Source organism: Pan troglodytes, chromosome 5 (assembly GCF_028858775.2).
Source record: "Pan troglodytes isolate AG18354 chromosome 5, NHGRI_mPanTro3-v2.0_pri, whole genome shotgun sequence".
NCBI lineage: Eukaryota > Metazoa > Chordata > Mammalia > Primates > Hominidae > Pan > Pan troglodytes.
The window spans coordinates 105692736-105720507 of record NC_072403.2 but is presented as its reverse complement, the minus strand read 5'-3'; the positions used below and the strand labels follow the sequence as shown (position 1 = coordinate 105720507).

At 36.5% G+C, this 27772-nt stretch overlaps 2 long non-coding RNA genes across 3 annotated transcripts in view; one reads left to right on the top strand and one right to left on the bottom strand.

The window, feature by feature from the left end:
- Positions 1-27264, bottom strand: part of LOC104006915 (uncharacterized) — a 50774-nt gene extending 23510 nt beyond the window's left edge. Inside the window, exons 1-4 of one of the 2 annotated variants that reach the window (XR_002944260.3) lie at positions 25843-27264; positions 25434-25654; positions 23752-23821; positions 16235-16354 (exon numbers count right to left, since the gene is read on the bottom strand). This is a non-coding gene — a long non-coding RNA (uncharacterized LOC104006915). Of the gene's footprint in view, positions 1-16234; positions 16355-23751; positions 23822-25433 lie in introns of both variants that reach the window. The other variant, XR_680900.5, reaches the window with a different exon arrangement.
- Positions 6631-22116, top strand: LOC107975223 (uncharacterized). The gene is made up of 3 exons (XR_001718589.2): positions 6631-6728; positions 19183-19277; positions 19530-22116. It is a non-coding gene; the product is annotated as an uncharacterized LOC107975223 (long non-coding RNA).
- Positions 27265-27772: the final 508 nt, after the last annotated feature.

Here is a 27772-nt window from a genome sequence, read left to right as displayed (position 1 = left end):
ACCAAACTTATAGTTTCCTTTCCTTAAGCTTTGTCCTTTTTCAGATTTTTTAAAAATCTCAATAAATGGTACCACTGCACACCCAGTTGCACAATCTAGGAACTTAAATGCTGTCCTTAGCAATTTCTCCTTGCCACATAACTCATACTCATTTCAGTTTACCCTTCTTCCCCTCACGACTGATCTCTGTGTTATGACTTTTTAACCTCTCATATTTCACTATCTTCATTTGCACTAAAACCAACCCTATTTGAGCCACAATCATCTACCATATTACTACTGATGCTCTCTATTTGGACATTGCAATGTCCTAGTTCCGATCTCCGTTCTTACCCATCCCTCCTACATTTCATTCTCCACATGGCAACAAGAGAGCAACAAAATTTAACATAAATTGGACTACATCAATCTCTGGTTAATGACATGCACTGACTTTCTTTTGCTCTCAATTTAAAGAATAAAGGCTTTTTATTTTCTTTATAAACTATGTATGATACATCATTACCCACCTCTCTGTCTGCATCCTATCTCATTTGCCCTACTATGTTATAAGCTTTCAAGTTGTCACCATGGGACATATGAAGTTTCTTACTTGTCAAGATACAGTGATTCTTCTGTCTGGCTCCCTCTGGACTGTAAACTCCCTAATGGAATGTCTGTCTTCTGCTTATCATTATGTACTTAACACCTAGAACAAGGCCAGGGTGCAGTTCAGGCCAAATTAAGACAGGTTGAATGAATAATGAATATGAGTGCATCTTCTCAACCAATAAAGTAGTGATTAATTTGTTCCATCAAAATTTTAATCAAAGCCCATTTTATTTTCAAATGAATTTAATTGAAATATTGGAAAACAAATAATGTAATTGTTCAGCTTTTACCTGCGTTTGTCATACAAATCGTTTAAACATTTTTTTGAGTAAACTGCTTTTGCAATATTAAAAAACTGTTATTTCTGATCAACATGTATTGAATTCCAAGTATTCTAACTCCTGACTGCTCTGTACTCAATGATATCCCTAAACATAGACTTAATATTTAACACTAAAACTTTAAAGTATCTCTTTAATATCCAAAATTATTATTTCTTTAAACAAGCTATTGTTGAGACACAAAGCTATAAAGTTGGGATATTGTCACCATTGGGATTATAATACTGAAGTGTGTGTGAGATTTTGACAAAGGTGATATTTCATGCTGAACCACAAACTATGTTACTAGGTCCCACTTGAAGGCAGCATCTTGTATAATATTTGCAGGTCAGCTTTCTGGGTTTGGTTTGCATACTATGACTCAGGCTTATGGATAAAAATGACTTTCCAATGTGGGAGAGCATAACAGAAAACATTTTTTATTAATATGCTCTAACAAATTGAATTAACTGAATCTCATGCCTCATCTCTTTTTCTAATCAATTTTAGATTTATTTCTTCGCAGAATTGTAGAATGTGTTTCTCAAGGTCATGCTTAGATCTTGATGAAGAACTTGGACTTTAGGGTCAGAGAGAACTTGGTATAAATCCTGATAATATCATTTAACAGGCTTGTGAGTCCAGGAAGGTCACATAAGCTTCTAAACCTACATTTCTTCATCTATGTAATAGAGATGATTGATAATAGTACCGTTGTAGAAAAAAACTGAATAAATATTAGCCATTATATTACTATTTATTTGACAATGCAACTGTCATCAGTAGTTTCCCTACAGATGTCGCAAATAAAATCGAACTGTACTCACACTCCTAGAATTCAGTCAGTGGATTCTGCTGTATGCTCATGTCTACTCATGTCTACTCATGTCTACACAAAACTCCTGAAAACAAACTTGATTCCAAAGTTGCAACTCGAAACAGAAATTCCACTTTACTATGCACATGACAATGCAAGGTATGCCTTTTCACAAGCCCAGCTTCCAGATGTGCTTAGCTTTTATAATACAGATCCAAATTAGTGTCGATTGTGCTCCAAGATAGACTGCACAGACAACAAGATTTCACACAATTGCAGTAGGTGGCTCTTGAGAAAATCAAGCCCAAATGAAATGTATTTCTTTATGGGGTTATGCTTGTAATGCAAAATGTGTTTTAGGAAAGATTAAGTCTTGATGTATTCAATTCTGCATTTGGCCCTTTTCTTTCTCAATTTCAAACCAGATCCAGGTGGGAATATCAAAAGCTAGGGCCCACCCTATGTGTACACCCTGTGTGACAGCATACAAAGATTTTTTTTTTCTTGAGTGAATAAACTGGTCTTATCCACCATCTCTTCCACAATACATGCATGCATTTTTAAAAACAGAGAACAAAACCTGACTGCAAAGCATAATTGTAAGTGGTAATACTTACATTTTCATCATATTTATGCAGTAAATAAGCCTGTCAAAAATGGGGTTTAGTTTTGTGGTGTGCCTCCCTTCTGTACTGATATAATTTATTTTGCTCCTCTACTAATGAGGATGGCTTTAGATAGCCATGAGCATCAGTCTGAAATAAAAATTAAAAGTCAGTATATTACATTTCTCCTTCTGTTCTTTCTGCATATTACATTGTTCCATAAGCTCATTGGTGCTAGAATTCTCTCTCTCCTTTGGCACAATTTTCCTCTATGGTATGATGCTATGAATATTTATGGTAAGATAAAAATAATATAATAATGGGGATTTTCTAAACTTGTGCTGTATATATCTTCAAACAGAAGCTGGGAGGGCTATATCTGTTACCTCCCACTAGAGCAGATCTTTGTGTCCTGTGAAATAGCTGGCTGTCTCAAAGACCTTCACTTCCATGTGAGTTAAATGGCTTCCATACTGAAAAATTCTAAGAGAATTTTTCTCCTTCCATATATAGTTTTGACTATCATCATCTCTGAAACATTGCCAGATTTTTCTTACATTGAGTAGGCTTCAACTGATATCCTTATTCATCCTTCCTATGTCAACTACTACAATTCATTCTTTTATAGCCACCTTAAATCTTTAGTCTCTAAAATTCCTGGGTCCAGAATGCTCTGAGCAGACTATTATCTTGCTCAGTGAAGCGGGACTGCTTCACCCTCACTCCTCCTCCATCACCTTAACTGACTGGATTTCTTTTCATTTATAAATTTAACTCAAATTGTTTTCTTCTTTTCAAATATTCTTCAAACTTTCTCATTGCAGCCTATTTCCTAAGCCAGCTATCTGCTTAGCTACACATAATGCTCCTAATTCTTTCTTTTAAAATTGCCGCATATCAGTCTCCCATTTATTCTCTACAGTCATAATTCTTATCTATTATATTAATATGATTAGAATTCATTCCATTTACTATTAATGATCACTGAAAAAGTAGGATTTTTTTCTATTAACTATTTTTAAAACTCTAAGGGTCCCACCAAATGAACATCTTGATATTTCATTGTAAAATTTGGGGGAATACTTTTAAAGCTGTAAGACACTCCCAAAATACTTCAGTTTTTGCTCTCTCTCTCTCTGTGTGTGTGTGTGTGTGTATGTGCATGTGTGTGTGTTTGTGTGTGTATAAGAGACAGAGAGAGAGAGAGAGAGACATGGAAATGCAGAGATGGGAGAAAGACAGAGAGAGAATGCTCTTAATATAAATATGTTTTGACAGGGTAATGTTGTGGAGAGACAATTCTCCATGAGTCTCTTACATTTCTTCATGTCTTATAAGCAGAGGCACTGTCCAGCTTTGCTCCGGATTATTATTTCAAAAATGTTAGTATAGTAAACAGCCTAAGTAGGTAGAGATAGTGTTTTCATCTGAAGCAAAGATCTGTTCTTTCTGTTTTTTTCTTTGTTTGTTCTATTTTTCTTACTGGTCAGTATAGTAAAAACATGTTTCTCTTTGTGGAAAGATCAGATATGCTTTCTGCCCACTATAGAAGATTTGGTTTCCCTAACTCATGCTTCCTCTCCTGTAGGGTAACTTAATTGCATGTAAAGATGCCACCTCAACCTTTTTGTGCTGCCCTATGGAAACTGGAGCTTGAAGAACCAGTATAAATACTGATATACTGGCTATTACTACCTCTGTAAATAATAAAGCCCTTTGTTTCTTATCTAAGGCTTTATTATTATTTTTTCTTTTCTCTGAGTATCCATGAAAGAGGGACAGCATAACTTGTTAGTTGAGAAAGATTAACACACTTCGGTTTTCCTGGGAATTTCGTGGTGAAAATGGGATGCTGACATAGGCATGTTCTCTGTTGGCAAAAAGAAAGATTAGGAAGGATTAGTCTCTGGGCCAATAAATAGGAATATAGGGAAGTTCATATATGGTCACCTGGATAACAGTGTCCTTCACTTCGATGCCTTTTAATTAAAATGAGTTGAATAGATGGTTTCAGAAAAAGCACTGGGAAGTAGGTACAAAGACAACTACCCTACTACTTTTTATATAAGTGGGTGAAGAGAATGCCCCTATGTGGTGATCATCCTCAGTTCTACTGCTTTGTAATAACTAGTACTGAGATTTGTCCTGGGGTTTCATAGTAGAAAGTTCTGTCACCTTTCAGACAACAGAGATGCACTGGGGAAGAATTGAGGGAAATTTATTACCACTATGTGCAGAAATCAGGCAAACCATTAACATTTTGGCTAGTTCACTTGGGAAATGAAAGAGTGGGGCATATAATGCTTATTAAGGAGGAACAGCAACTGATGAGTGTTTTATGGCTTAGTCTCTCCTGCAGTCTAGACTGTCAACCCTAGACCCTTTCAGGGTTTTGTTGTTGTTGCTATCGTTGTTGTGTGTCCTGACTTCTATGTGGGAACTTTGGCTCTCTCAGGAAGACTTCCAAAACGAAGACAGACTGCTTGGGAAAACAACAGGTGAGGCATTAGCTAGTATTTGGGCTCTTACTACACTGGTTAGACTTTACAGTGCTAATGAAAGTGATCCACTAATTTATGGGAAAAACACTCAAATAAATCTAGATAAATTCTTGCAGGAAGCCAGGCCATCTTGGAAAATTATCCTAGGCCTTATGTTGAAACTACACAATCTTGATCTTAAGAAATGTTATTTCTTAAGATCTTAAGAGATGTTATTTTGGTAATGGTACTGCAAATGTTCTAGAGTAAGGTGGACTCTAAAGAAAAATAAAGACACCACTGTGTACATCAAATCTAAATAAGCCAAAGGAAATAAATTCCACAGCCCCAAACAGAAAACAATGTGGTAATGGCTGTTGAATCAAGGGGTCCACAAAGCTAAAATAGATGGTGTCAGTGAGGATGATGTTACTGCTAATATAGGGCATTGAGTGAGCTAAAAACATTGGAAGTTCATTTGGTTGAGTTACATGCAGTCACCACTCTGCTCAAAACTGAAGATAAATATGTCATGCCCTCTGATTCTTCCTTTTTCACAACCACATCCTCAGCCTCTTTATGAATAAATATGATTTGGGGATAAGTTATACGCATTCCTGTCCAAAAGAAGGACCAGAGGCCATATGCATCTGTCTCGGTATGCTATGTAATTTGGGGGAAGGCAGGAACTCAAACTTACATGGCTCTGTTGGGGAAATGTGCCCAACTCAGCATCTTATTGGGGTTCAGTGTGTATAAAGATGCTCTGATTCAGTTAATGAGATATTTGGTCTGGGTATACAGTGGGGAAGAGCAGCTAATATGGCCTTGTGGACACCACCGTTTGGGCAAATTTAATGTACAGTTGTGGTTTTCACTGTCGAATTCACTGTATAATGATATTAATGGTTTATATGTGGATACTACACATTCTTATCCATCTTCTGATGTCTGAAGTTTTCACTACCTAGATGATATCCTGCTGGTTAGCAAGTCAGAATTCTCAGTGTCCATGGACCTGATTGTTGTATTATTACATTTCTACTAACAAGGATGGCTACTGAGGTTTAATACTTCAATAAAATTTAGGGGCCTGCTAGCCAAGAAGTATTAATATTTTGGCCCTATATGAGTGCATACTAATGCTGTCAATCCTACTGGCTGTCAAGAAAAAAAAATAAAACCTACTGTGTCTTTCCCACATCATCTCCAAAAAGAGTTACAGCAATTTATTGAACTCTTTGGATACTAGAGATAGTACATGCCTCAGGTAGCATTCTACTTGGAAAATGGTACTAACTAGTCCACAGATAAGCATCCATCGAGTGGGGCCCAGACAAAAAGTATATGTTTAAAATTGCCCAGTGAGCTTTGCATGTCTTCTACACAACTGATCTCTTTGAACTATAATTCTCTGTGGCTAATGATTTTGATGATTGGAGTGTTTGGAAAAGTGAAGCACCCCTATAACCACAGGAGTCCCTGGGGTTTTGGAGTCATTGGCTTGGTGTCACAGGTGCCAAGTACACTCCTTTTGAAAAACAGCACTTAGCTTGGCATGAGACACTAGTCAAAACTAAATACCTGATCCATGAAGGAAGGGTTCGACAAGCCTCATTTGTCAGATGAAAGTAATACATTCAAGAATGCTATTGGTTTGGACCCAGTGGCATCTTTGCCTTTCATTTTCAAAAGAGGTTACTATCTCTTTGAGGAAGTCTTTATCCTTCACTCTGCCAACTGAAGCAAAGTGCTGTCATAATGGGGTCCTTGCTTCACAGAGTTTGCCCTAAATGCCTGGGCCTGATTCACTGAAGGCTCATCTCAGCAGGAACCTGATGGTGTCCACTGGACTGCTACAGCTGTTTGCAATACCAACTATTCAGACTGAACATGGACATTGTTCTTCAATTCAGTAGGATAATATTCCTTTTGATGAACCTTATTTTATGTTTGCTGTCTCTTGAGCTTTTGCTAATTGTCTAAACTACTTATTCTCCTACCTGGTAAACTGTAGACTGACAGACTTGAGAAGCCTCTCTTTAGGACCACAAACTGTGGTAACAAATCACCCTGCTGATTGAACCATCTGGGTCACTCATAGAGCTATGCATAATGAGGATTTGTTCCCTGATGAAACCAGGTGAAGTCTGTCTGCTAATTGAGCCTGCATTGCTCAGATTTCCACCATTGCTGTCTAGATCCATTCTCATACAAGACATGGCAACACATTCATTATTATAGATCAAGCAAAGTAAAAGACCCTAAGTTTATGATGCACAGCCTATCACTGTATACCAGGCATATAAATCTTGCCAGAAGTTAATGTGTTTGTTTCATGATAGGAGAGACCACATCACACTGGGCATTCCACTCCCCTGCTATGGCACATTAACTAGACCAGAATGTTGTCTTCTCTCAAGGGTATCAGCAGGGCCTCGTAGCTGGTGATTTTTTTTTTTTCAGATTATAATGCTCATTCCATGCCTGATCAGCCAAGTCCACACACAACAGTGGCTCTTGTAACTGGTCTATGTCATATTTTCAGATGTCTTGACAATTTAGAGACTGATGCTAGCACTTTTTTTGTCAAAAATGTATACAACAATGGGCTAATATTCAAGTTATACAATGGACCTCCTACATTCCCTAACATTCACAGGACTCTGGTATTGGAGAACATTGGAATAACCTTCTCAAAAATCAACTCAAAAAGATTTATGACCATACCTTCCTCAACTCTTCCTTATCCACACACTTTAATAAAGCAGTTTGGCTACTGAGTATAGCTCTACCTAGACACATCATTCCTTTTCAGTTACTTCCTCCATAATGATCAGTATGAAAAATATAAGAGGTCAAGTAATCATATTTTGAAAGTTTGAGATTCTGCTCTGATTGTTACTGGGCATGATACTTGTTACTTTCTCCCAATAGCAATCCCAAGCTGGACTGATTTGTATGCACTCTGTGTGGCTCCCTGGGCAAAAGGAGGCCTAAGGGATTCAAACTTAATTCTTATTCAACTACCTAGATTCTTTATGAAGATTAAAAAAGGACACAGATCTTTTATGGTGGCAGGGAAACAGTAACAACTTTGGCATTTTCCTAGAGCAGGAAAATCTTAGACCCCAGAAGCCAGGGATGAGGTAGTGACATCAATAATTATTATTTTTTTCTTTCTGACTACCCCTGGAGCCTTCCCCAAGAAAAATTACCTTTAGTGGCTCTCCTAAACTGTAACACACACTTAAATTTAATTGATTTCTGTGTCTGTAATGCCTCTTGGTAATCTTCCACTAGGCAGCCCTGATGACAAATTAATTGCCATTTCTTTTATCCTTACCAAAAAATCTATCAAAAGAACAAGTGATGGCCCTAGTCCCAATACTTTCCAGCAAAATTTCTATCAATAATTCTAGTTATCTGCTTCACCCCATTCCCACTGCAATAGCTTAGTCATTTTGTGAAGAGAGAAAGCCATCTGGATGATAGTGAGAAAATACAGAACTGAGTAGACCAACTGCCTACGATCTTACCTTCAAAAACATTAAAGATATCCAGTTATTCAAACTGAATTGAGAAACCAAGCAGTGCCAGCTGGCCAGGAGGCGATATTAGAGCAATGTCAACCTGTCTCCTAGATGATGTAGATCCCACTTTGATGGTCTGAATAACTGTAAACAGTATTTTATTTTTAGGGGTGCCACATGTACTCTTGGGACTGTATTTCTTTTGTAAAAGCCAAGCATTCCCTTTGTCTCTCCTCCCAAAACGGTGATTGTCACCTTAAAAGTGGCCACAGCATACCTTCAAGCGTTTAAAGAAACACCCCAGTAGATCACATAGCCCTTAAATGACTGCCCTCTCTCTACAAAATGAGCTATACTTGGTTACTTAGGGGTGCTTCCCAGGAAAGCTGACTTGCTATTTATACCCACCCTGTAGGCAGGTTTTCCTGCAATAGGAATCACCTAATTTAAAAAGGTAATATAAAATTTGTCTTTGATATTAGTTAAAGTGATCAAAGGCACCACCTTTGTCCTGGGGTATATTTGGTTTAGTCTTAACTCAGTGAGCATGCCTGCTATTGATAATTTTTGCCCTAGATTTTCTGTTTGCAGGCCAAAGTAGAGTTTTCTTTTTCTCTAACACATCCTGTTGTACCTGGATTAGTGCCTTGGGCCAAGTGGGAAGGTCAATATGGAAAGTTAAGGAGAGTGACACCTGGATTTCTAAAGTAGATCAAACGGTTTATGAGATTTGGTCAGCTGGTTGAGTCTGGGACCCTGAGGAGCACAGTTGATGTTAATACTACAGATTGCCTCATAATGCTGCTCAGATTCCTAATGATAGTAACCTTAATTAAATACTATATGAGAAAAAAATGAACACATTTAGTTCTAACCTCTATCAGTCACATTAATTAGTGTGGCTGTCAGACTGGTGTACTCATAGAAAAATTTGCTGAAACTCAAGATAGCATTGAGTAAAGAAGACAATATTGCCAAAAAACAATTCTGTATGTGTCTCTCAGGTGTCAGCACATCTAGAGAACAGAGGTAATAATAGCCATTGTTCTGGACTATCATTTCAAGGGAGTTTGTACACCAAAAGACATGGAAGGTAATGATAATCTCCCCCTACAAAGTAAAAGACAGGTTTTGTTTGTTGTTCAGTATGACAAAGATAGTGTTTTTTGGGGAGGGCAAAGATCTGGCAGATTACTGCCCATCATTAAAGATTTGATTTCCCTAAGTTCAGACTTCCTCCCCTGCCACTGTGTGTATGCAGGCACTCAGCTCACTTAGCTTTATCCTGTGGAGCACAAAAATAAATGCTGATATTCTGACTACTGCTATTGCTATTAGTAATAAGGTCTGTTGTTTCTGGCCCAGAAATCTCATGTCTTTTGCCACCACACATAAAACTGTGGCAAGCTAAGTTGTCACGTGCATAGGGTAAAATCTCAGACCCTTCTAAGTTCTTGACAAGTATAATATTACTAATGTCTACTAATTGTGATTTCAGTTACTTTGTAAAGAGTGAAAAAAATTTAGTCTAAAGATCTTATAGCTATCATTTCCAATTGATGCTGGACTTTAAAATTATTAAGTGAGTAAATTAATGTGATTATATAGTAAATAATTCAGTACTGTCCTTAAGAAAGATTCTGGTTCCCACTAAGGACATTTATTTTAATATTTTAGAGAAACTGATATAAGATATAGAAAATTCCTCATGACAAAAATTGTTCTTTGACATTTGTGGATAGTTTACAAATCTATGGAATATTTAATTGAGAGCCCTCACTCTAATGGTGCATATATTTATAGGGTACATGAGATATTTTGGTATAGAAATGCAATGAGTAATAATCACATGGTGGCAAATTGGGCATCTATTACCTCAAGCATTTATCCTTTGTGTTACAACCTAAGTATACTCTTCAACTTATTTTAAAATGCATAATTAAATTATAATTGCCTTGTTGTGCTATCAAAAACTAGGTCCTATTTATTCTTTAACTATTTTTTGTACCCATGAACCATTCCCATATCCCCACCACCACTCCATCACCCTTTTCAGCTTCTGGTAGCCATATTTCTGTTCTCTATATCCATGAGTTCAATTGTTTTCAGTTTTAGATCCCACAAACAGGTGGGATCTGTACCTGGCTTAATTCACTTAATGAATGTAATGAACTCCAGTTCCATCCATGTTATTGTCAGTGACATGATCTCATTCTTTTTTATGACTAGATAGTACTCCACTGTGCATAAGTACTACATTTTCTTTATTCATTCATCCGCTGAGGGACACTTAGCTTCCTTCTAAGTTTTGGCTGTTGTGAACAGTGCTGCAACAAACCTAAGAGTGCAGATTATCTCTTTGATATAATGATTTCCTCTCCTTTGTGTCTATACCCAGTAGTGAGATGGCTAGATCTTATGGTAGCTCTATTTTTAGTTTTTTGAGGAACCTCAAAAACTGTTCTCTGTAGTGGTTGTTCTAATTTACATTCTAACCAACAATGTAGGATGGTTCCCTTTTCTCCACATCCTCTTCAGCATTTGTTATTGCCTGTCTTCTGGATATAAGCCATTTAACTGGTGTGAGATGCTATCTCATTGTAGTTTTGATTTGCATTTCACTGACGGTCAATGATGTTAAGCACCTTTTCACATGCCTACTTGCCATTCGTATATCTTCTTTCGAGAACTGTCTATTCAAATATTTTGCCAGTTTTCTTTTTCCACTGGATTATTAGATTTTTTCCCATAGAGCTATCTGAGCTCCTTATACATTCTGGTTATTAATCCCTTGTCAGATGCATAGTTTGCAAAAATTTTCTCCCTTTCTGTGGATTATCTCTTCACTTTTTTGACTGTTTCCTTTGCTGTGGAGTAGCTTTTTAACTTGATGTAATCCTATTTGTCCATTTTTGCTTTGGTTTCCTGTGCTTATGGGGTATTACTGAAGAAATTTTTGCCCAGACCAAGGTCCTGAAGAGTTTCCCCAAGGTTTTCTTGTAGCAGTTTCATAGTTTGATATCTTACATTTAAGTGTTTAATCCATTTTGATTTGATTATTGTATATGGTGAGAGATAAGGATCTACTTCATTCTTCTGCATATGCATATACAGCTTTCCTCATAGCATTCATTGAAGACACTGTCTTTTCCCCAATATATATTCTTGAACCTTTGTCAAAATGAGTGCACTGTAGGTGTGTGGATTTGTTTATGAGTTCTCTATTTTGTTTCATTGGTCTCTGTCTGTTTTTATGCAAGAGCCATGCTGTTTTCATTACTGTAGCTCTGCAGTACAATTTGAAGTCAGGTAATGTGATTCTTCCAGTTATGATTTTTTTTTTTTTTTTTTTTTTTTTTTTTTTGCACAGGATAGCTTTCATTATTCTGGGTCTTTGGGGGTTTCATATAAAATTTAGGATTGTTTTTCTATTTCTGTGAATAATGTCATTGATATTTTGATAGGGATTGCCTTGAATATGTACTTTGCTTTAGGTGGTATGAAATTTATAACAATATTGCTTCTTCCAATTCATGAACCTGGAATATCTTTCCATTTTGGAGGTCCTCTTCAATTCGTTTTATCAGTGTTTTATAGTTTTCATTGTAGAAATCTTTCACTTTGGTCAAGTTAATTATGAGGTATTTAATTTTATTTGTGGCTCTTGTAAATGGGCTTACTTCCTTATTTCTTTTTCAGACAATTCACTCTTGGCATATAGAAATGTTACTGGATTTTGTATGTTGATTTTGATCCTACAACCTTACTGAATTAGTTTATCAGTTTGAATAGTTTTTTGCTGCAGTCTTTAGGTTTTTCCAAATATAAGATTATATCACCTGCAAACAAGGATAATTCAACTTCTTCCTTTCCAATTTGGATGCCATTTATTTCCTTCCCTTGTCAGATTCCTCTAGCTAGGATTTCTAGTACTATGTCAAATAACAGTGGTGAAAGTGAGCATTTTTGTCATGTCCCAGATCTTAAAGGAAAGGCTTTCAGTTTTTCACCATTCAGTATGATACTAGCTGTGGGTTTGTCACATACGATTTTTATTATATTGAGGTGAGCTCCTTCTATAACCAGTTTTGGAGGGTTTTTATAATGAAGAAATGTTAAATTAATCAAATGCTTTTCGGCATCAATTGAAATGATCATGTGGTTTTTCTTCTTCATTTTGTTGATATGAAGTATCACACTGATTGATTTGCATATGTTGAACTGTTCTTGCGTCTCTGGGATAAATCCTAGTTGAGCATATATTTTTTTAATGTATTGTTTAATGTTGTTTATTAGTATTTCATTTGGAATTTTTTCATCAATATTCATCTGAGATATTGACCTGTGGTTTTCTTTTTATGATGTGTCTTTGTCCGGTTTTGGTGTCAAGGTAATACTGGTCTCATAGAATGAGTTTAGAAGTCTTCCTTCCTCCTCTATTTATTGGAATAGTTTGAGTAGAGTCAGCATTAGTTCCTCTTTACATGTTTGGTAGAATGCAGCAGTGAAGCCATCAGGTCCTTTTTCTTTACTGGGAGACTTTTTATTATGGCTTCAATATCATTATTTATTATTAGTCTTCAGGTTGTGGATTTCTTCATGGTTCAATTTCCTCTAAATTTTCCAATTTTTTGGCATATAGGTGCTCATAGTAGCCACTAATGATCCTTTGACTATTTTATATCTTCAGATGATTTCATCTTGCTCATTAACATTATTTTCTTTCAGATTGAATAATTCCCTGTAGCTTTTCTTGTAGGATAGGTCTTGTGTTGATGAAACTCCAGCAAATTTTATATCTTCAGATGATTTTATCTTGCTCATTAACATTATTTTCTTTCAGATTGAATAATTCCCTGTAGCTTTTCTTGTAGGACAGGTCTTGTGTTGATGAAATCCCTCAGGTTTGGTTTGTCTGGGAAGGTCTTTATTTCTCCTTCATGTTTAAAGGATATTTCCCCAGATATGCTATTCTAGGGTAAAAGTTTCTGTTTATTTGTTTGTTTTAACTAAGTACACTAAATATGTCATGCCACTATCTTCTGGTCTGTAAAGTTTCTACTGAAAAGTCTGATGCTAGATGTATTGGAGCTCCATTGTATGTTATTTGTTTCTTTTTCGTTGCTGCTTTTAAGACCCTTTCTTCATGCTTGACCTTCAGGAGTTTGATTTTTAAATGCCTTGAGGTAGTCTTCTTTGGTTAAAATCTGGTTGGTGTGCTATAACCTTCTTGTATTTGAATGTTGATATCTTTCTCTAGGTTTGGGAAGTTTTCTGATGATATATTGTTTTCTTTTTTTTACTTTTGTTGCTCTTTTATTGTCAAATGAGATAAAATATGCAAAGACTATGTAATTTTGGAATGTCATTTGAAAATTTGAGAAATACGTCTTCTGGCTTTTAAGCTTTAGAATGAAATAGAAAGTTACATTGTACAATTGTTATGAATGTGTGTTTTTTAAGAATGCAATTATCTAGAGTTTCAGACTACAGACATAACAGGCTTTCTTAAAAAAGATATTATTCTTTTGAATAAACTTTCTACCTCTATCACTTTCTCCACTTCCTCTTTAAGGCCAACAAGTTTTAGATTTGCCCTTTTGAGGCTATTTTCTAGATGTCATAGGCCTTCTTCATTGCTTTTTGTTCTTTTTTCTTTTGTCTATTCTGATTGTGTCTTAAATAGCCTGTCTTTAAGCTCATTAATTCTTTCTCCTGCTATTGAGAGGCTCTGACAACTGACATTCTTCAATATGTCAACTGCATTTTTCAACTCCAAGATTTTTACTTCTTTTTAATTATTTCAATGTATTTGTTAAATTTATCTGATAGAATTGTGAATTCCTTCTCTGTGTTATCTTGAACTTCTTTGATTTTCCTTAAAACAGCTATTTTAAATCCTCTGTCTGAATGGTCACATATCTCTGTGACCTCCAGGAGTTCAGAAAAATCCTGTTTCTCCAGAATTGACCCTGGTACCTTAATTTGTTCATTTGTTGTGGTCATATTCTCTTGGATGGTCTTGTTGCTTGCAGATGTTTGTTGGTGTCTGGCCATTAAAGAGTTAGATATTTATTGTAGTTTTTGCAAACTAGGCTTGTTTGTGCTTGTCCTTCTTGGGAAGATTTTCCAAGTATTTGAAAGGATTTGGTCCCCAAGTCCAACAATGCTGTGGTTCCTGCAGACTAGTAGAGGTACTTCCTTGATAGTTTTCAGATAAGATTTAGAAGAATTCTCTGGATTACCAGGCAGAGACTCTTGTTCTCTTAACTTACTTTCTCCCAAACAAAGTCTGTGTGTGTGTGTGGTGAGCCACCTGAAACTGGGTTGTGGTGATGCAAGCACCTCTGTGTTCACCACCGCTGAGACTAGACTGGGTCAGACCCAAAGCCAACACAGCACTCAATCTCACTGAAGGCCCACTGTAAACTCTACCTGACTACCACCTATGTTCAGTCAGGCTCTACAATTGGCAAGTGGTGAAGCCAGCCTCATTTCTGTCCTTCCTTTATGGGCAGTGAGTTTCCCCAGGTCCCAGGTGGGTCCAGAGATTCTGTCTGGGAGCCAGGGTTTGAAGTCAAAAATCTTAGAAATTTACCTAATGTTCTATTCTACTGCAGCTAAGCTGACACTCAAACCACAACACAAAGTCTGTCCTGCTCTTCCCTCCCCTTTCCATAGGCAGAGGAGCCTTTCTCTGTGGCCACTGCCAACACTGGCCCATAGGCGATTCTGCCAGGTCACTGCCGATGCTCACTTAAAGTCCTAAGGGCTCTTCAGTCAGCTTATGGTGAATGCTACCAGGCCTGGGACTTAGCCTTCTGGCCCAGGGAAGGTTCACAAACCTGACTGAGAGTCTAAGCCTGGACTTAGGGACCCCAAGAGCCTGCTTGTTGCTCTATCCCACTGTAGCTAAGGTGCAAGACAAGACCCCTTGACTTTTCCCTCTGCTTTTATCAAACAGAAGGAGTCTTCCACTGTAGCCACAACAGCTAGGAATGTGGTGTGTCCCACCTGAAGCCAACATGTCTCACAGCCCAAGGCCCATTGTGTACTACCTGGGTATCCCTGCTGGTTGTTCAGGACCTACTGATTAAAGGGGTCTTTAATCAGTAGGTGATGAATCCCGCCAGGACTGGGTCCTACTCTTCAAGGCAGCAGATTCCCTTTTGGTTTGGGGTGTGTCTAGAAATATTGTCTGGGATCTAGAGTCTGGAATGGGGACCTCACAACTCTGCCCAGTGCCCTATTCTATTGTGGCTGAACCGGTATGCAAGATGCAAGGCAAAGTCCTCTCTACTCTTTACTGTCCTCTCCTCAAGCAGAAGGAAAGAGTCACTTTCATTGCTGTCAGTTGTGCTGCCTGGATTTGAGGAAAGGGTGTCACAAGTATTTCTTTGGCTGCCCCAGCTGTTGTTTTACTAGATCATGTGCCATCCTAGTCCTCTGGCTCTGAGCCCAACCCAGAACTAGGAGTTGCCTAGGAATTGCAGTCCTTGTTTCCTACACTGCCTTTCTGGTTTACCTAGGACACCAGAGAACTTTGGCCTCCATTCGCAAGGCTTGCCAATACACTCATGTTTCAACCACTAGAATGGGGAATGCCCCTCTGTCTAGGGCCAATCTAGGGCTCCTTTCATACCTGGGAACTGGCTAAGCCCAGCATGTCTTTTCTCTCTGCTGTGACAGGGCAGTGTGAAGTTCAATGTAAAGTCCCCCAATCACTGCCCTCTTTCTCACTAAAGGAGACAGACTCTTTTTGCCCCACAGGACCATGCAAGGAGATGGGGAAGGCATGATGTTGGCAATTTAAGACTGTCTCTCCTAACCTCTTCAATGCCTCTCTTTCAGCAATGTCAAGTTAAAACAAAGTACTGTGATGGCCTACCTGATTTTTAGTTCTTGTGACTGTACTGTTTAGATAGTTGTTAGAATTTTGTGTTCCAACAGGGAGATAAAGGTTGTAAGCTTCTGTTCCACCATCTTGCTCCACTGCCAATGGCTATTACTGAAAAGTCAAAAGATAAGTATAGTGAGAATGTGGAGAAAAGGAAACTCATATATTATTGAGAGGAATATACACTAGTAAAAACATTATGCAAAACAGTATGGAGGTTTTTCAAAAAAATAAAAGTAGAAATACCACATGACCCAGCAATTCTGTGCATATACTCAGAGGAAATAAAATCACTATCTGAAAGAGATCTCTGCATGCTCATGTTTCTTGCAGCATTGTTTACAATAGCCAAGATATGATAATGACCTAAGTGTCCATCAATTAATGAATGAAGACATTTTAGTGTGTGTGTGTATATGTACAAAATATATACATACAATGAAATATTACTCAACATTAAAAGAGAAAGAAATTCTGTCATTTGCAACAAGATGGATGAACCTGGAAGACATTATGCTAAGTGAAATACGTTAGACACAGAAGAACAAATACTGCATGATTTCACTTATATGTGGAATCTAAAAAAGTTGAACTTATAAAAACAGAGTAGAAGGTTGGGTACCAGGGATTCAGGTGGGGGAAATGGGAATATATTGGGGATATATAATTGCAAAATGGTGATTGAGGTGGGGGAAATGGGGATAATGGGGATATACAGTTACAAAAAGTATACAATTGCAATGATAAGATAAATGATTTCTGAATCCTAATGTACAGCATGATGACTAAGGTTAATAGTAATGTATACTTGAAATTCACTAAATCATAAGTAGATGGATATGTTAATTAGCTTGATTATGGAAATTATTTGATAATGTATATGTATATCAAAACATTACATTGTTATATACATATATAAAATATTTGTCAAGTATATCTTAGTAAAGCTTAACAAAAATGAGTTGTGTGGGGTAAAAATGAACTTTGGGAAAATATTTAAAATTTTCTTCTTTGATAGTATTAAGAAAAAGTACTAAGGGTAGGGAAAGGTTATTAGTTTGCTATCTCTCAATCCCTGCTGAGCAGAGTAGAACAGGAATAAAAAAAGGAAGTCAGCTCTATAATCCCAGCTGCAGGCTGATGAATCAGTCAGTGATTAATTGTTGCTACTAGTAATTGAAATAATCATATTTCAGAGAGAAAAAAACATTTGGTCTCTAAAATATATTTGCTTAAAAAATGTATTGCTGCGATACTATTGAACTTTTAAAAAGGAGGTATAAAGATCTTCATGCAAAACTAAAAGGGATGTGATTACCAAAATCACTCCAACATCTGGTAGTAGGTCTTAAAAACTCTCCTCTGACTGTCAAAATCAGTAGTTCCCCTTACACCAGGCCTCTTATTTTCTTATGGACTTTTCTTTTAAAACAGAGTTTGCTTTATAGAGAACACAGCATAATGTAGAATGCAAACTAACAATGATAAAAATGACAATATACATTGCCTAATTTTCAACAAAGCAGTGAGTTTATGTTTACTCTCCCCCACAAAATGGTGTTCATGCTTTTTAATTAATGTTAGTGTGACTCATTTGACAGAGTTTATCATGCTCCAAATTCTAAGTATGTAGGACCCTACCCTAAGAATTCTGGAGTCATTGTCTTCAAGGAGTTTACTCTTTTGTTGTAAAAACATAGTATATACATAAAATGTTAATAATAGCACATGGATAACATAATCACTAGAAAAAAACTTTCTAAAGTTGGAAATTTACATTTAGTGAGGCTTAATATCTTATTCAGGCTGTCTACAAAGTTTTCTTTTAACTAATTTCCGGAACAACCCTGAGATGAGGATATCATATCAATTTTAAATGAAGAATAAACAGGATCAGAAAGGTTAAGTGATTTGCTCAATTCCACATTGTCAGTACATAGTAGAACCAATTTTCAAATATGATTTTGGGTCCATCTGATTGCAAAAACAAGAGACAGAGAGAAACAGAGAGAGAGAGAGAGAGAAAAGTAACTTAACATTTTAAATCCTTGGTGATGATAAAAGTCTGAAAGAATACCATTTACAGAGTAGAAAAATTGGGAGAAAAAAATAAAATGGGAGGAAAGATGAATTTATTGTTATATTATTGTTTCTGAAGCAATGCTAGGGCATATAAATATAAATGTCCAATAAACAGAGACCATTTTTTTAAATTCTAGTTTAAAAATATATTGAGGGCCAACCACGGTGGCTCATGCCTGTAGTTTCAGTACTTTGAGAGACCAAGGTGGGAGAATCACTTGAACCCAAGAATTTGAGACCAGCCTAGGCAACACAGTGAGACCCTGTCTCTCTAAAAAAAAAAAAAAAAAAAGAAAAGAAAAAAAGAAAAAGAATTTAAATTAGCCAAGTATGGTGGCACACACCTGTATTGCCTCTCAGCTTCCCAGCTTCTTGGGAGGTTGTGGTGAAGGATGGCTTGAGCCCAGGAGGTTGAAGTTGCAGTGAGTCAGGATTGTGCCACTGCACTCCAGCCTGAGAGACAGAGCAAGAACCTGTCACAGTAAAAAAAAAATCAGGACTGGAGATGTGAATATGGTACTTAATTGTCCTTCAATGTGGACACGATGAAAAGTCAATAAATGAGCAACTATATTCTTGATTCCAAACAACTAGATTATGTCCTTGAGCAGTTTGAATTCTAGAGAGTATGGGGAATAGCTAGCAAAAATGGCTGTAACAATCCCTCCCTCCTTGCCTGTAGGTACATGCTACTGCTCATGTTAAAAAAAAAAAATGGAATTTATTTATCTTCTCCTTCAATCTGGATTGACTTTAGATTTGATTTAACCATGTGGTGGAAGTGAAATTGTGCTTGTTCAGGGCCTAGAATTTAAGAGACATAGCCGCTGATTATTTCATTCTTTTGCTATCCTAAGGCTTCTAGAAAAGAAGTCTAGGCTATCCACTTGGAGAAAGTGGCCATGTGAATAAAAGGACCCCAGCAGCAGCCCAGCACCATGGTTCCTGACATGTGAGTAAGGTCACCTTTGATCCTCTACCCCAACTATCACCTGAATGAGTGAATGCAGCCAAGATCACAGAGCACAGATGAGCCATCCCTGACAAGCCTTGTTCTCATTCTTGGAAAACAGAATCATGACTAATAAACTGGTTGCATTTTAAGCCACTGAGTATTAAAGTAGTGTGTTGCACAGTATAGCTAAGAAACAGAAGGGGACTAACAACAATTAATTTATTAAATATTTGTTTTCCTTCCTGACAGACAATGAAACATTCCCATAAGAAACATAAAGCAGGCTGGGGGCGGTGGCTCATGCTTGTAATCCCAGCACTTGGGAGGCCAAGGCGGTGGATCACGAGATCAAGAGATCAAGACCATCCTGGCCAATGTGGTGAAACCACGTCTCTACTAAAACTACAAAAATTAGCTGGGCGTGGTGGCATGTGCCTGTAGTCCCAGCTACTTGGGAGGCTGAGGCAGGAGAATCGCTCGAACCTGGGAGACGTAGGAGGTTAAAGTGAGCCAAGATCATGCCACTGCACACCAGCCTGGCCACAGAGCAAGACTCTGTCTCAAAAGGAAATAAAGAAAAGAAAAGAAAAGAAAGAAAAGGGCCAGGCACGGTGGCTCATGCCTGTAATCCCAGCACTTTGAGAGGCCGAGCAGGTGGATCACGAGGTCACGAGATCGAGACCAGCCTGACCAACATGGTGAAACCCCATCTCTACTAAAAATAGAAAAATTAGCTGGGCATGGTGGCACACGCCTGTAATCCCAGCTACTCGGGAGGCTGAGGCAGGAGAATTGCTTGACCCTGGGAAGTGGAGGTCACAGTGAGCCGAGATCGTGCCACTGCACCACTCCAGCCTGGTGACAGAGCAAGAGTCCATCTCAAAACAAACAAACAACAAAAAAACAAAAAAAAAAAAAAGGAAAGAAAAGAAAAACATGAAGCAAGGCTTAAAGATGGAGAGCTACCAAGGAAGTGGTAGAGAAGTATTTACATTGGGTGGTCAGAGAAGGCTTCCTGAAGAGATAACATTCAAGCAGAAAAGGAAGTTAGATAACTAAATGGGTAACAGAGATGAGTCACAAACATCAGAAAAAAATACATATATATATCTACAAATGTTTTCGTGATATGTTATAAGCAATATATTCAAATCAAATTCACCATCCTTCCTATATTGGCATCCACATAGAACGCCCATCCTGTCATCTCCTTTTCTCTGCATTACTATTTATCTTTACAAATCAATTTAGCTGTCATCTTCTCCAGGAAGACCTACCTGACTTTTCTAATCTGGGTAGTGCTCTCTTCTATGTCATCATAGCTCCCTGTATTTTCTTATATGACAGTTTGTAATATACATTAACCTTAGAGCTCTTTTAGAGTAAAGAAATTCTAAATTTGATATACCCTGCAATATGTACATTGCAGGTAAAATGGCAATGTTTTTCTGCCTCTACTTACACTGAATTCACTATTCTTTCGTTTTATTTATTTCCTAATGGTTCCTAGTGTAAGCACGTCACCAAAATTTAGATTAAATCAAGAAAAAAGTTTTTGACCAATGGCTGCTTAATCTGTCACTGAAAAGTAGCAACAAAACCAAGCTTTTATCAACCAGAAAACATATTGTGCTTCCTTTGGGAAAGTAAACAAGACAGTAGACATAGAAGCCTCACACAAAGGGGGAAAATAAACTGAAGGATTTTAAGAGTAACACCTGTCAAATGGAGCAGTAATGTGTATGGTTTGACAAAATAGGCTGGTGACTGTCAAAATAAATAATAAATCTTCCAGCTCTGACTAATGACTGAATTACGCTGGAAGACTTGAGGGAAGCATCCAATAAAATGCAAAATTGAAAGAAAAATTGGAACGGTCGGCACAGCCTCCTAGCAGCTAAATTTCAAGTAATTTTGGAAAAACACAAACCATTCACCAGGTTCCATGGCAGAGGGAAAAGTTCCAAAAACTGTTCTGATTGAGCATTCTGCTTTAGTTAGGAAATCACATCTCTTCTGATGGAGTGCCAAGAAGTTGGTTTCTGCTTTTTCAATACAGAAAAAATCCTGCCGTGACTGTGACATTCTCTGTGCAGACATTCAGCTGACTGCCAATAATATCATTAGGGAAGAACAGCTAGAGCTGGACCCCTTTGTACGTAGAGTGAAGCAAACTGCAGAAAAGGCATAGATCCAGGGAAAGCCCATCTCTGATACCTTTCTATTTTCATTTCTTCCCAATTCAGGTACCTAATTTCCTTTAGTCACAGCTTCTTAGAAGACTATCTTATTTTTTCTTACCAGCAAGCAAAGATTTTCTAACATTATTATAAAGAAAACTGGCCAAGTGTCTGCTGATTATGTTATGATCCTTCCAGGGGCAGTTTCATTTATATAAATTGTTTCTTGAAGACCCAAAAAGCCTTGATAAATTTCTGTTCTAGAATTTAATAATATATCACAAGTGGAAGAATGCATCACTAGTGAAAGAATTTTAAGCATCTCAAAAACACAGTTCTATAAAAGTCATCTTTTTTCAGAAACTTTCCACTTATCTCTCAAGTTCAAAGTAGCAGAGGTGGGTACTGGTTTTCCCTCTGTCTGACTCCTTTAATTTTGTCTTTGTTTCCAGAGTAAACTATGCTCTTGATTCCCTATATCATAATGAAAGAGAGAGGAGGAAAAACAAAGTATCCTTTTTTAAGGGGGGACCATTTCTAGGTATTGTTTAGCCTGCAATAGCATGGCTTGCTTTCTTATTTAATTATTTTTATTTATGTTCTTCCACTATTTATTTCTCCTTCATGTCTTTTATGCATTAAATTGTATTGAACCTAGTTCCAAATATGTTTTTTTCATAAAATTTGGTTACTGTTATAAGTAAGCAAAGTTGAGATGAGAAATAAGCTAAATATTAAATCTAAAAACATACGTTTAATATTTGTTTTTTCTAACTTAAATATATTTGCTAAAATCTGTAATTTAAAAACCTCCTAACCATTTTACTTATTTTAGGCACTGTCTTGAAGAGTTATACTGGTCTAAAAACTGCATTTTATTAATAGATTATTTTCATAGCCATACTTATGAAAGCAAAACATCAAGACATTTTCTGATTACAGAATGAATATTTGAATTCAAGACCATGCCAGATTTATGGCTAGCAAATCGCTGTCAATGTGTATCCGAAGTGAAGTGAGAGGTTGGCTCCCTCAAATACCCATGACTCAGAAATGACAGGAATCAGGATGCCTTTGCTTCTTTCCCAGTGATTTCGACAGTCTAGGATGATTTGATTCAACCCTTTGGTTGATCCATTCTACTCTGATAGGTGGTTATCCAACCCAGTCACCACCATGTCCAAGGAATCCTGTACTTCTTGCAGCAATTATTCTGCTTGTCAGGACTCTCTTCTCTGAAGCTTTCTCTGCTCATTTTTCTTGCTGCCTCTGCAGGGTCAGTAATGTGTCTGCCAGTAAAGTGTTGTCTCTTTCCATTTCCTATTCCCATAACCACAAGGAATAGAAGCAGTTCCTTCGTTGAGGAAAGAGTATTTGTCCATTAATAACCACACTAGTCTAGCATTCAAATCCCTCGTTGACACTTAGGTCATTTTTACCTTGGACTACTACAACCACATACTGTGCTGTCTCCAAGGCTTTATTCTTCTCTCCAGTTTAAACTGATATGCACTCTACAGTTTAAATCATTTTCTAGATGCATTTAAGTTATGCCCATGGGAAGAAAGAGCCTGAGCTTGGCAATATTGCATATAGGAAGTGTGGTGTGGAATGCAAAGAATTGTCTAAAAGAAGCATTTAAATACACTATATGATGACAGAGACTCAGCTTAATAGTTTTTTGCACTCCAGGTATCAAGAAATTCCAATAAACTATTACAATTTTAATGGCTACCTTTGACAAATTATGAGAATTTGATCTGCCTGGATCCCACCTTATTACAAAGTTATTAAAAATATTTTGTGTAATTTGCAAAGTAAAAAGTCACTGAATAGTGCTGTCATGTTGTTGTTTACTAACTTCTACTCTGATGCAGTCAAATCAGCAAAGAAATTGTAGGAAGCTCCTTGAACAATAGGTACACGGTTTGCCAAATATGCTCATAAGAAGAAAAAGCAAAACTTAGAGGAATGTGAGACTGAAATAGAAAAAACAAACAAACAATTGTCTGCTATCCTGGGAAACTCTGTTTAATTTCCTGGCATCTGAGCCATTCTTGTAACCTATGTTTTGGAATTACTATAGCCCTGTATGAAAGAGTTAATTCATTACCAAAAGGTGAGCCATTTCCTGTCTACTCAATTGTAGAATCAGACTAAGTACTATTTTATCAAAGGAGCATTGGCTGTCACCCAGCGTTAATCATTTTCAGAACAATTATGATTTACTTTAGACATAAGGCTGATGGATTTTTATTTCCAGATTCCATTTTGGCAACTTTAAGCCTTACCTCATATGTAAGACTATTACTAAAAACAGTGCCTCTCCAAATTTTCATCCTTCGTTATTTCTGTTTCTCCCTAAAAAAAAAAAAATTAAATTAAAATTAAAATTAAAAAAATACAATTAATTACATTCGTTAGTTAGCCAATGTGATTGCCAATGCTAGCTTAAACATTGTTTGTATATAATTTTACACAGATGTGGAGCCAATAGAGATCTGAATGATTGTGTGCTTTTACACATCTTTTAGCTAAATTAAAAATCCAAAAGCTAAATCTTGTGTTCTGGGACAGCATGTGAATTTGACATTTCCTGGCGGCTATTGGAACCATAAACCATTGAATAGACTATATTCATTCATTTAAGTGGTTTGTGACTGTGAAAGACTAAATATTTACAATGTCTTTTATCCTTGGATACAATGTAATGATTTCATCATTTTAATAGCCTTTTACTCAAATGTGGTTGCATCCTGGTTAGATTTTAGACATGCACTTCAAATAGTTTGGGTCTCTGTAATCATTTCAATGACTCCCAAGATTGAAAAACAATATATAGCAAGAGTTCAAGTCTTTGAACTTATTACTTTAGTTTTGATTTATGTCTTCCCTCCAGAATTTTGCCCTGTTTACCAAACTTTGCTCTAAATGTTCAGATAAGAGATATTTGTGCAGAGTTGGTCAGTGGAAGGTCACTAACAGATCCCAGGCATATATTTATAAGTGCAAGTGCATGTACACAAATAGGGATTTGGCAACTTAATGTGAATGAACCAAGACAAAACCATAGCAGTCACTATAGAAGCAATTAAAACAATATGCCCCCACTGAAAGCTATAGAAATAGCTTTGTGGTACATATGAAAACACAGTATTATCCCATTAAAGCAAATATCTAGGTTTTTTTTCCATTTTAGACAGTCCTAACAAATGCCAGAATCTCTTTGTCTCATTCCAGAACGAAAAATTGATTTGTGTATTCTTTCCTACCTCATGTAGGGTGAAAATTAAATCTGGTTTATTTTCAACATAAAAATGTAGAAACAACATCGGTTCATTTTGCATTTGGTTCTAATAATCACAAATATTTATTTCTATGAATATTCAGTCTTCTGAATAGCAGGAAAATAAAAATACTGACTAACATAGACATTGTCAAAATATAATTTGTGATTACTTCCCCTAAGGTGCAGAATGGATATGATCGCTTAGAACTTTTCTACCAAGAATTTTTAAATGCTCAGCTCGGAGTAGTTGAAACCAATGATTATTTTATGAACCATTATCCTAAAATACCTATCTAAAATGTACAATAACTTGGTTGGATCTTCTGTCAAACCATAATTTATGTCACAATGAGGTTAGATGCCAAATGAAATAAATAAAGGCTAAGGAATTTTTTGACTTGTAATATACTGATACTTAACGAATGTTCAAAGAAAATCATGTTCAAAGGGGTGTCTTTTTTTCTACCCCACAAGGAGAAAAATATATATACTTTGGTTCTTTACCTGTTGATGGTTCTTTACCTGATAGGGTGACTTAACCCTTCATTCCTGAAAGGTCTGGGCCATTTGTAGTTCTGCCAGAATTGGATTGTCATAGTTTTCCGTTGACTTTAATTATAGGGTATGTTAATACTAGGAGACACACTAAGGAATCTTCTGGATTTCAGACATACTCTTCCTTACCTTTATTGAGGAGGATTAGTTCAATTTCCCCTTCATCATCAGGATTAATAACCCCAGCCAACACCACAACTTTCTTCTTGCCTGTTGACTCAAAGGCATGAGGAACCCAAAATGGCCAGGTGGCAGTCTTAACATCCAACACAATGAAATCATTGTTGTGTCTCCTGGTAGAAGCATTTGTTTCTGTGGAACTAAGACCTCTAGGCTGACAGAAATTAAAGCTGCAGAAACAGGAACCAAAAATTTTGCTAGTGGGTCACCAAAGGTAATTGTGAGTGATGCCACTCCCATTTCCACTCCTTGACTCCTAGACCTATATATCCTGGCTATCAGAGAAAGAGTACCACATAATGACACTGATTCAGAGCCTTCTGGAGAATCTTGCTCCAGCCCTGAAAGGTATTATTACCTAGCTGGTGCTGTAATTCAGTCTTCAAAAGAACATTCCACCATTCTATTAAGCCAGCTGCTTCAGATTGGTGGGGAACATGGTAAAATCAGTGAAATCCATGAGCATGAGCCCATTCTTGCACTTCTTTTGTTTTGAAGTGAGTTTCTTGCTCAGAAGCAATACTGTATGAAATACAATAACGGGAAATTTAAAAAAAATGGCTAGGAGATTATTGTAATTATCCAGACCAAAATGATTCACAACTTATGTTAATTTGATTGTCCTGAAAAAGATGAAGAGGGAATGAGTTTGAGATAGAGATGTGGTAAGATTAATAAGATCTTCCCATGTAGAGATGGGGAGTATAGGTAAAGTAAATAATGTGTTGGTGTGCTGAGTATATGTAATATATAAAATGTGTATAATTCTCTAAGCATGTGCTTAAATCTCTATGAGTATAAGAAGTATCCACTACTCTCGTGTGCTTCTCTGTGATGTTTGTCAATAACTACTTTATTCCCTATTTAACATTTTTCCCTACAGCAGATAAAGGATTTTTAAAATGTGTAAAGCAGATGCAAGCTGGAAATCCCTTTCTGTTAGTAATTTCTGAGATTGGATATAGATGATTAAAAAAAAAAAAACACTGTGCCTACCCCTTCTTACCATGCTTTCATTTGGACAGCACTCTGTCGAGTCATAGGATTTTGGCAGCGATCTTTCTTACGATGTTTGGTGGGTGGCAATTAATCACATGGTGTGCATCACCCTTTTCACCCAGTACACTAATATACTGTGATCAAGGATGCAAATGTTCACGGTAAAAACTTATTTGTTTGCATCCCCATGCTGAACGCATCCCGCATGTTGAATGAATGGCCTTAAAATTCCTGCATCGTTGTTGTCTATCTTCTGTTGTAATAGAGATACAGGCAGGAATTTAGCCTAATTAATTCCCATTTATAACACTCAGCACTGCCCCCTAAAAATACAGACATTTAATAAATGTTTTGGTGATAAAGGAATAACTTATCTTTCCTTGGATGCATCCCTTTCAACTGAACCAAGAAAAGCATACATTGTACTGGTTTAGGGAGGATACATGTAATTCCATGACAATTAAAAATGATAGGAGGAGTAAAAACCCATCCATCTATCTAATGACTAAACTTCGCTGGTGAAGATTTGATAATTCTAGTGAATGTTTTAGTGGAAGAGACTTTTATTTTAATACATTAAAAAATTGAGGAGAGTCTAACTTTGTTAACTCAGTAGCTTTAAGCCATTTGAGGCAACCACAGTGAACTGAAGAAAAGGGTCTGATCTATATTTTCACTTCAGAACAAAAGAAAACAATGTTTATCCTATTTAAATTAGTTCAAATTTTGTTCCTATTATTTCCAATATAATATATAAATTATAAAATCTAAGTCATATATACATACCCATACCACACATGATTTAATATATGATATATATCCATAGCTCCACATGAAAAATTGTTAATTTTTATGATTTATTACTTTAAAATATTATATTTAACTTTTGGAATCTAAAAGCTGTTTATCAAGTGAAATGGATATATGGATAATTAAAATAAGTTTGTTAACGCAAAATTAAGAATTAGGTTATTTTTATTGATATGCTAGTTTGTGTATGAGCTTGTGTTTTATTTTATTTTAATTTTTTATACCACTTTATTGAGATATATGATTGACACACAAAAAGATGTATATATTTAATATACACAGCTTGATAAATCTGGCAATAAATATAAATCTGTGAAACTATCACAACAATCTATATCATAAATATATTCATCACCTCAAAAGTTTCTCTCTCACCTCTTTATTATTGTTATTATTATTTTGTGATAAGATTCCTTAACATGAGATCTACACTTTTAGCAAAATTTCAAGTATAAAGCAAAGTATTATTAAACACGGGC